This window comes from Balaenoptera borealis (genome assembly GCF_965194805.1).
Source record: "Balaenoptera borealis genome assembly, chromosome: 18".
NCBI lineage: Eukaryota > Metazoa > Chordata > Mammalia > Artiodactyla > Balaenopteridae > Balaenoptera > Balaenoptera borealis.
Genome location: NC_138877.1, coordinates 58,302,086 through 58,311,291, shown reverse-complemented (window position 1 = coordinate 58,311,291; position 9,206 = coordinate 58,302,086). Strand labels below are relative to the sequence as shown.

Here is a 9,206-nt window from a genome sequence, read left to right as displayed (position 1 = left end):
GTTAGAACAATTTGGTGGTTCCCTTGCCCCTCGAGAAACAGAGTGGCCCCTAACTTAGTTAATAAATCACTTCCCATTAAAGGAATGGGACAGTCAGGCACAAACAGAAAGGAATGTAAAAACAGCTGGCCGTTGATCTTGCACAAAAGCGGTTCCAAGAAATTGTGCCCGTGTCTCTTCCCTGACAACCACATTACATATTCCTTATGATTGCTAAGCTTTCCAATCCTTTGGGTTAAGACCGAGAAGCTTGCACCATTGTCTATAAGAAATTCTATCACATTGATTTGCCACATCAATGACCACCTGAGGCTCAACATTAGTTATGTAGCTGGTATCTCTAGGCAGAGCCACTTTCGGCCTTGGGCCCCTTCAGTCTTCTATTGCAAAACCATCAATGGCTGAGGGGCCCCTGTCGCCCTCTGGAATCTGAGGCATTCCCTCTTCCAATGCCCTGGCTGTTTGCAGAGGACACATGGATCACAATCCTCCCTCCAGTGCCCCCTTTGTCCACACTGAGTACACTGGACTTGTATGGGTACCCGTGGGCCTTGTGGTCTTCCAGGGCCAGACTGGCCCAGAAAAGCCAGCTTCTCCTTTGGTGGTCTCTGAGCAGACAAAGCCACTGCAATTATTTAGGCCTTTTGCATATTTCTCTGGGTGCATTCAGCCTTTTTGGCCATATCCCTATTACTGAAAACCAAATAAGCCAATTGGAACAAATCATTCATTGGAGTCTGAGGACCAGCAGTTGCTTTCTGAATTTTGTGCCTGATGTCTGGGACAGACTGGGCTATGAAATGTATAGCCAAAAGGGCCTGTACCTCAGGGGAGGAGGGATCCATGTTCTTTCAGGATCCATGGCCCTGTAGGGTGGGTCAGTTAAAATGTCCTCTGTGTCCTGCCTAGAGTTATCCCTCTGAGCTACACATGCCTTAAATTCCTTTTCAGTTCCATTGCCTAGATACAAGGCCATGAAAATTTGAACATAGGGTACTTCACTCCATTTTAAATTTCCTAACTCATATTGTGGCCAAACCTGATTATATAACCTACTAAGTTTTTTCCTTTTAATTCCTGTTGTCCAAATCTTTTCCAATCCAGGAATATATGGCCCAGAGGGGTATTGGTTGGGATTTTGATGCAGCCTGACCCATTTCAGACAAGGCTGAGGTGACATCTCTAACTCCCAAGCTATCCAAAATTCCACTCTTAAGTCAAAATCCACTGCGTAATTTGGTCAAGATTTGCACTTATGATTTTAGATGCTAAGCCTTCCAAGGGTGTTAGTGCCCAACCAGGTGTTAGTGCCCAAAAAGTCTCAAAGAAACGGCACAGAAGACGTCCCCAGCAGTGTTGAGGATGAGCGGAAGTTGAATAAAGGCTCAGCACTTGTAAGGGTCAGAGGGAGGGGAGTAAAAGCAATAAAAAGTACACCTTGGTGGTCACACAGGTCTTCTGGGGTTAACAGAAGAAAGAAAGAAATAGAGCAGGAATGAATAAGAATGCAAAAATGTAGGAGAAAAACCTCAGAGTCAAGGAGAAGAGTATAGAGATTAACAATCCTGTCCTGGATCTGCAGTTGGATGTGCCTAAGTATACGGGGCTGACCTGCTAGTCAAAAAATAAGCAGATATCGGCAGAGTGTTCTCCCCAGTACGCCTGGCTTGCGGTGCCCCACGGGCCTCTTTAGGACCAAGACCTAACTCTCAACATTTTCTTACCGTATCACTGTCCCTTCGTGGTCGTCAGCTGAAACCGTGCACCTCAGATTGGGACTTGAACCCACGTGCAGGGACTCAAACCCAGCCAAAACCCTGGTTGGGACTGGAACCCAAGCGGCCAGGACTCGAACTCAGCCAAAACCCATAGTCTTCCAACTGAGATCACACACCTGGTTTCAGGACTTAATGAAGCTCAGGTTCTTGATGTCTCATCGCAGAAAGAATTCAGTGAGAGACAAGGTGATAGGTAAGAAGTGGATTTATTTAGAGAGAAACTCCACAGACAGAGTGTGGGCCATCTCAGAAGGTGAGAAAAGGCTGCGATCAGTGATTTTTGATGTTGGTATTGCAAAAATGTTACGAATTCTGAAGGCTCAGATGATGGTTAGCATTCTTTAGCAATAAAGCATTTTTTTAATTAAGGTATGTGTATTTTTAAAAAACATAATGCTATTGCACACTTAATAGGCTACTGTGTAGTGTAAACATTACTTTTATATGCACTGGGAAAATAAAAAATTCATGACTTGCTTTATTGTGATATTCACTTTATTGTTGTGGTGTGGGACCAAACCCCCAATACCTCTGAGGTATGTCTGTGTACAGTTAATGAAGAAATTCATATGTCATGGCTACTCCAGACGTAAACTTGGTAAGTCATAAGTCTTATTCTCTACTCTGAAGCAGAAGAGGGAAGTAACATATTATTTAGCTTTATTTTAGAATGCGTAAAAAATGGATAAGGATGGGTACAAATTATTCTACAGTTAATCTTCCTTCAACACAATTATTCAAGTAGAGTTTTCTTTTCTAATTAATATTTCTGTGGTTAGGAATATTTTGTCAATGTACACTTTTAATGTATTGTTAACAATTTTAATTTGTTTTTAGTCATGGATAATTTAATAGATATATCCTTCTGGCATCATTAATGAAATAGGTCATGCTGGTTAAATCCTCCCATAATGCAAAAAATGGAAACAGTCACCTAAAAAATATAAGCAAGTTTTCAATGGAAAAATACATTATTAATTCCCAGAGGATTCATGTGATTGCAGTAGGCACATGGGACATAAAATTAAAATATCTATTTAGCTATGAGGAAGTGGTAAACTAAAAACAAATTGTTAAAATTTACATATTTCCACATAAATTGATATTGTAATTAATACAAAAGTAACTACTAAAGCATGCACATTTGAACACCCAATACAAGTAAAACAATTTATGGATGTAAGTAGGGTTATGTCTCAATGTTTATTGGATAGAGAACTACCTATATGGTTTTCTTGCAGTGTTAAAATAGACTACTCAATGCACTTTTGTCGCTCTGATACCTTATACTTTCATAATGAAATATATATGGAAGGAAACACATTAAACTTTCTCTAGTCATTAGTATGTGGATTAACTTGAATTACACAAATTGATTAAAGAGTAGAGGAAATACACACAAAAACCCTAAGTGCCTGCTTTGTAATGGTACCAGACATTGAGGAAATACTGCTACACTGGGGAAGTGCAGTTTAAAATTATTGATTGTCTCATTTCTCCCACTGTATTTGAGTACTACAGATTATCTTCATCAATTTCTAAATTACGGCTTCTAGTTATTTTAAAAGTAAAGAGATCATCAGGAATTTAAAGTGATTTCAGTAGCAGGATGGTATGTTAGAACATAGACTCTCAGAAGTCCATCTTTCTTTTCCCTCAGAACATTTCTATAATAAATTAAGTTAAATTAGCAAATGTTTAATGGGGATTCCTAATTTTTACTATATAAACTTGGAGTTTCTTTTCACAATAAAATGAATTATTACCTTTATTGCTATATTAATGTCAACTTCAAATTTGTTTTCTGCTGTATTTTACTGACATAATCTTAATGCTCAGATTTGTTCAACTATATTTACCAGAATTTTGTTTACAGAAGAGGTTTTCTGGGGAATAGAAATATCATAGCATTTTAGGAATAACTAGAGAAGAAAATCAAAGGAGAAAATCAAGTTTTTATTGCTAAATTTCACACAAGTAGCTGTTTCCTTTTTTGGAACTCTTCTTTAAGAGATGCCAAATAAACTGAAATGTGGAAAGTCATTTTCTCTGACTCATTTCACTATACCAGTGGAAATAAACTAAGTGTATTTCTGAGTATGAAAAAAAATACCAAAACTGGAAAAAAATTAGCTTTCACTTACTTAAAGTACATGTATAAACCAGGCCCCTATGCCTCAGCAAATGTAAAATAAAATAATTATTACCTCAGTTGCAATGTTTAATTTATATCTGGGTATATTTATTGTACACTTAGGAAGTGTTATATACTCTTCAAAGACAAAGTATCTTGTTCAATTTCTCACATTTAATTACTGATGGAGCCAGGATTCTACCAACAAAATCTAACTCCAGAGCCAACACTCTTTACTACTCAACTATATCATTGATCATTTTTAATTCTTTAAGGTTAAGAAATAATAAAGAGCACTATATAAAAGGAATCAACAAATAATATGAGATTCAAATGCTTTATGAAGTTAAAATACAGTATGTATTTAATAGCATGCAATGAATTATGGCAGCCATTTATATACTCTTCATATACTATTGTAAGAATAACACCTAAAATGTGTATTTGGAATCTTTGCTGGTTTAGGTGGATCATTTTCCAGTGAGGTTTTTTTCTGGCCCAACACACAGTTTTACATAGTATAAAAGTAAGAGGTAAACACATTAATAACAAAAATATTCTTGACTGTGCAGATATAATGATCTGAAGTTTTAAAATGACTTTTTTAATTAATTAAGGCCTTTTGTTAGAAAGGCCTTAATTAATTTTCAGCCTTTATTAGAAGAACATAAAAAGAGTCTGAATATGTTATAAACTGCTATTGCACATTTTATATTTATATTTATTTTTATTTTTAGGCTTATAAAAAACAAATGTGGTGTAAATTATACAAAGTGTGCACCAAGTTTCGAACAAATCAAGAATTCATAAAATGTTGCCTGTCGCTTTTAATACTACAGGATGCCCAGCTTATACATGCTGGTGTCATTATTCTATAACACAGTTCTCAATACTGGCCGTCTTTTGCTATTTTGTCTTTGCCAGTAAACAAGATACAATTTTATTTTGCATGGGCCAGTAGCAAAGCATTAAATTAAACAAATCCTTTGTGCCACAAAGGATTCCCTAGATCTATTCTGCTAATGGGAAACATTTTGTTAGCTGACTAGGTAATCAACATTCACCTAAACTTTACTGTTTCCTGAGAGGTATGTGAAATGGGCTGTTTGAGAAAAGGCGCAGGATAATCAGCTGAGGATCCTAGGCCATCTACGGCAGTTGGCGGTGTGGGGATAGAGAGTGAGTTGAGAGGAAAAATAGAAATAAGTGCATTTCATAATTTAAAGAAAATGTTTGAATGTTCTTTAAACTTGTTTTACCGATTAAAATATGGCATTATACTTTTTCAGTGCCATTAATGACTTGATATTTAATATTACTATAATTTAATTAACCAGTCACCACTTCCAAGGGATAGAAACATATTTAAAGCTTTTGATATATATTGCCAATTCAATCGTGTAAAACAGTATGGGTGAATTACAAGTATCTTTGTACAGAAATCTCTATTAAAAAATTAGTATTTTAACTAAATAATTATTTTATGAACAAATTAAAGTTCATTAAATTTCTATTTTAAGTTGCATTTATTTAATTACTAGTGAAGTTGAATATATTTTTCAGGTAATTGTAACCAGTCTATCTTTTGGCAATTTTTTTTGTTGTTTTTATCTCCTAAATTTTTACTTTTAAATAGCTTTTAATAAGATGTGTTATAGATATTTCACTGGTTTGCAATGTAATTTTAATTCTGCATGTTATATCCTTTTTAATGTTAAAGAGAATAAACAGCAAATTAAAGTACAGGATGGATAAACTAAAATATTTTTAATAAAATAAAATTTGCATTATTATATACATAGAGTATATGCATAAAGGAATATACACCAAGATTTTGACAGTGTTTGGCTTGTGGGATGGGTTTATGTAATGTTATTTTTAAAAGTCATTTTAACTTGCATAATTTAAACTTTATTGCCTTAATTTGGAAGCATTCTAGGTATTTAAAATTTACTTTTTAGAATGTGTTTACATATTGCCTCTACAGGTTTTCTCATTAGTGTTAAAAGTCACTCTTTACTTCAGGAATATATGATATACTTAACCATGATTTTTAGTAACATATGTTCTGAATTTTTAAATTTAATTGTATATTTCTTCCTTATACTTAAGGCTTTATATTTAATTTAATTTTACATTAACATGATTAAGGAATTTCACTGAAGCTTTCTCAGAAAGCTAACAGTATGTGAACTTTAGGTTGTCTGAGAAGAAAATAAAAAATCTTAAGAATATAGGTGGTGAGGGGCTTCCCTGGTGGCACAGTGATTGAGAATCTGCCTGCTAATGCAGGGGACACAGGTTCGAGCCCTGGTCTGGGAAGATCCCACATGCCGCAGAGCAACTAAGCCCGTGAGCCACAGTTACTGAGCCTGCGCGTCTGGAGCCTGTGCTCTGCAACAAGAGAGGCCACGTTAGTGAGAGGCCCGCGCACCGCGATGAAGAGCGGCCCCCGCTCGCCGCAACTAGAGAAAGCCCTCACACAGAAACGAAGACCCAACACAGCCATAAATAAATTAATTAAATAATTAAAAAAAAAGAATATAGGTGGTGTAAGCATAAATTCTTTTATCTATTATATTAATAATGAAGATATAAATAATGTATCTTATTTATATTCATATTCTATATAAATATAATATATACATTGATTAAGAACAGAGTCCTTTTAAAGTTGTTTAAATAGATTAATGATTACTGAGCAATATCATATAATATATTCACGTAAAATGAAACTATAAAAAGATTTTGGTCAATGGATACTGGATGAAAGAGTAAAAAAAATGTTTTGTTTGAATGGAAAAGAGAAAGTTGAACATTGTGTCTTATATTTATGTAAGGAAGGAAGCTCATACTGAGGCAGCATGAGTATGGCGTTTGAAACTGGTGTCCATACTTTAACATTCAAGTAAACCAATCCTGGTTTTTGTGTTTCTGATCCTTGGTAGAGCAGACAAAATGAGAGAAATACTTACAATAAATAGAGCTGACAAAAATTGCTATTGACACTCTCCAATAAATTCCTGAAAATTAAATAACATAATAAATTAGAATAAAATGAGCAGTAAATGTGAGTTAGCTATTCATAGAATGGCATATCATGAAGGTAATCTATAAAGAGATTATAACCTTATGAGTTAGCATGCAAGGTAAATTTTTAAAAGGTATAGACTTGATCCTTTGATATTTGAAAAAGTCAAAGTCAAATAATATGAAATACTAATGAAAATTTGGGATAACTGCTTCTTGAGAGCATGTAATGAATAGTCTATAAATATAGTCGATGACATATAGTAATACAGTGTGACCCAACAATTTTCCCACTATTCACCTTTTTGAGAAACACACGCACACATTTGCAAGGAGACATTATAAGAATGTGCAATGCAGTGGTGTTTGTTATTTTCCAGAGTAGGAACTGACCTAGATATCTATCATTAGAGAGCTGGGAAAAATACAAGAATATATGCATCTAAATGCATTCTTGGTAGGAGATCCACATATATTAACATACACAGATATAAAAGAAATATATTTAGTGTAAAATATAGGAAAGATAATTGATTATTCTCTCCTTAAAATAGATGTACTGCATTAGGTTTTGGACTTAAACTGCCTTTCAATGAAAAGATAAATTATATAAATAATGAAATATAAGCAAAAATATAATTGTTAGTAAAAGTACTTTTATATTTAAGTATTATAAAACATATCCTCATAGTCAAGCCATCTCTTAAATATCTAATTAAAATTCAGAGTATTGTCATGATAATACTTCAAATTAAGTGTCATAAGTATGCATCTAATTGAAATTTAAAATGACCAAATTATACATGACATAAATTTACAATCAACTGATTGGCTACAAAAAAAGATATTCATATTAAAAATATTTGTTCTTACTCAAAGAGGTTCCAGTAATTTTAGATGGTTTATCACCAGTTCTTCTTGTTCATGATAATTTCAAACCATATTTTGTCTATTTTATGAGAAAAATCTAAGAAAATCACAGTAAAATATTCTACCCCTGCTACAGTAAATATAAAAATAAAATGTGTAATTTCTCTTACTGCATCTTTTTAAATGCATGTGCTTAAAATCACCTATATAAGAATACAAATTTTAAAATCACAACTTTAGAACATAAGGAAATATGAACAAAATAAATAATTTTATGTTGAAATTCTTCAAAAATTAAATCCAGCTACATTTCTGGAATAAGAGAGAAAATAAAATAATATGAATTTATAAATATTTATTTAGAAAAAAGTTTTTTTTAGTATATAGGACATTTAATATGAATTATAATTTTTTGAGATAAATCTTGACAAGAATACATTTTTTCTTCTATTAAGCTCTAGTCATTCATGGAAGGCTAGAGTATAAATTATGTTTATTTGTCATAGGTAGCATTTCTTATAATTTATAAAAATTATTACACTGAAAAACATGCACCAAATCATATACATCTGAAAATATTTTAGTATCTTAGCATATAAATATTATTGTTGCAGACAATGTGGTTTAAATGATGAACTCATTAAACCCTTCGGGTACTGACTGCAAAAGGTTTACTAGTTGGAATAATGATTCTATACTGATGAATACATATAAATGCTTAGGTTCATTTTTTTAAGTCACACAATATTTACACATCTTGGACAGATAATCTCAATCCCAGGTATTTATTTTAAGAAAATAATCCATAACATTAAAAAAGGAAAGGAAAAAACTATTCAGTGTGACGGCTAATTTTGTGTTAACATGACTGGGTTAACAGAGGCCCAAATAGCTAATAAAACTATTTCAGAGTATGTCTGTGATGATATTTCTGGAAGAGATTAGTTTTTGAACCAGTAGACTGAATAAAGAGATCCACTCTCATCAGCGTGGGCCCGAACAGAAAAAAGCTGAAGGGCAAATTTGCTTTCTTCCTGAGCTGGGACATCCACCTTCTCCTGGACATCACAGCTCCTGGTTCTCAAATTTTCAGACTCAGACTGAATTACACCATTGGCTTCCTAATTCTCCAATTTACAGACAATAGATTAAGGGGCTTCTTGGCTTCATAACCATGTGAGCCAATTCCTACAATAAACGAACAAAGAAATATATCCTATTGATTCTGTTTCCCTGGAGAACCTTGCCTGATACAAAAATACATACAGGTTTTTTTTTAGTATCATTATGATAGCAAAATAAGGAAGGGAAAAATATGAAAATTCAAACTGAGGTCAGTGCTAGGGAATAAACATTTTTAATTAACACATTTTGTTAGACATGGGCATAAATGG

The 9,206-nt window shown here is 33.5% G+C and overlaps 1 long non-coding RNA gene across 1 annotated transcript; it reads left to right on the top strand.

Annotated features, from left to right (window-relative positions):
- Positions 1–391: 391 nt before the first annotated feature.
- On the top strand, positions 392–8,023 carry LOC309615502. The gene is made up of 2 exons (XR_014236883.1): positions 392–6,149; positions 6,460–8,023. It is a non-coding gene; the product is annotated as an uncharacterized lncRNA (long non-coding RNA).
- Positions 8,024–9,206: the final 1,183 nt, after the last annotated feature.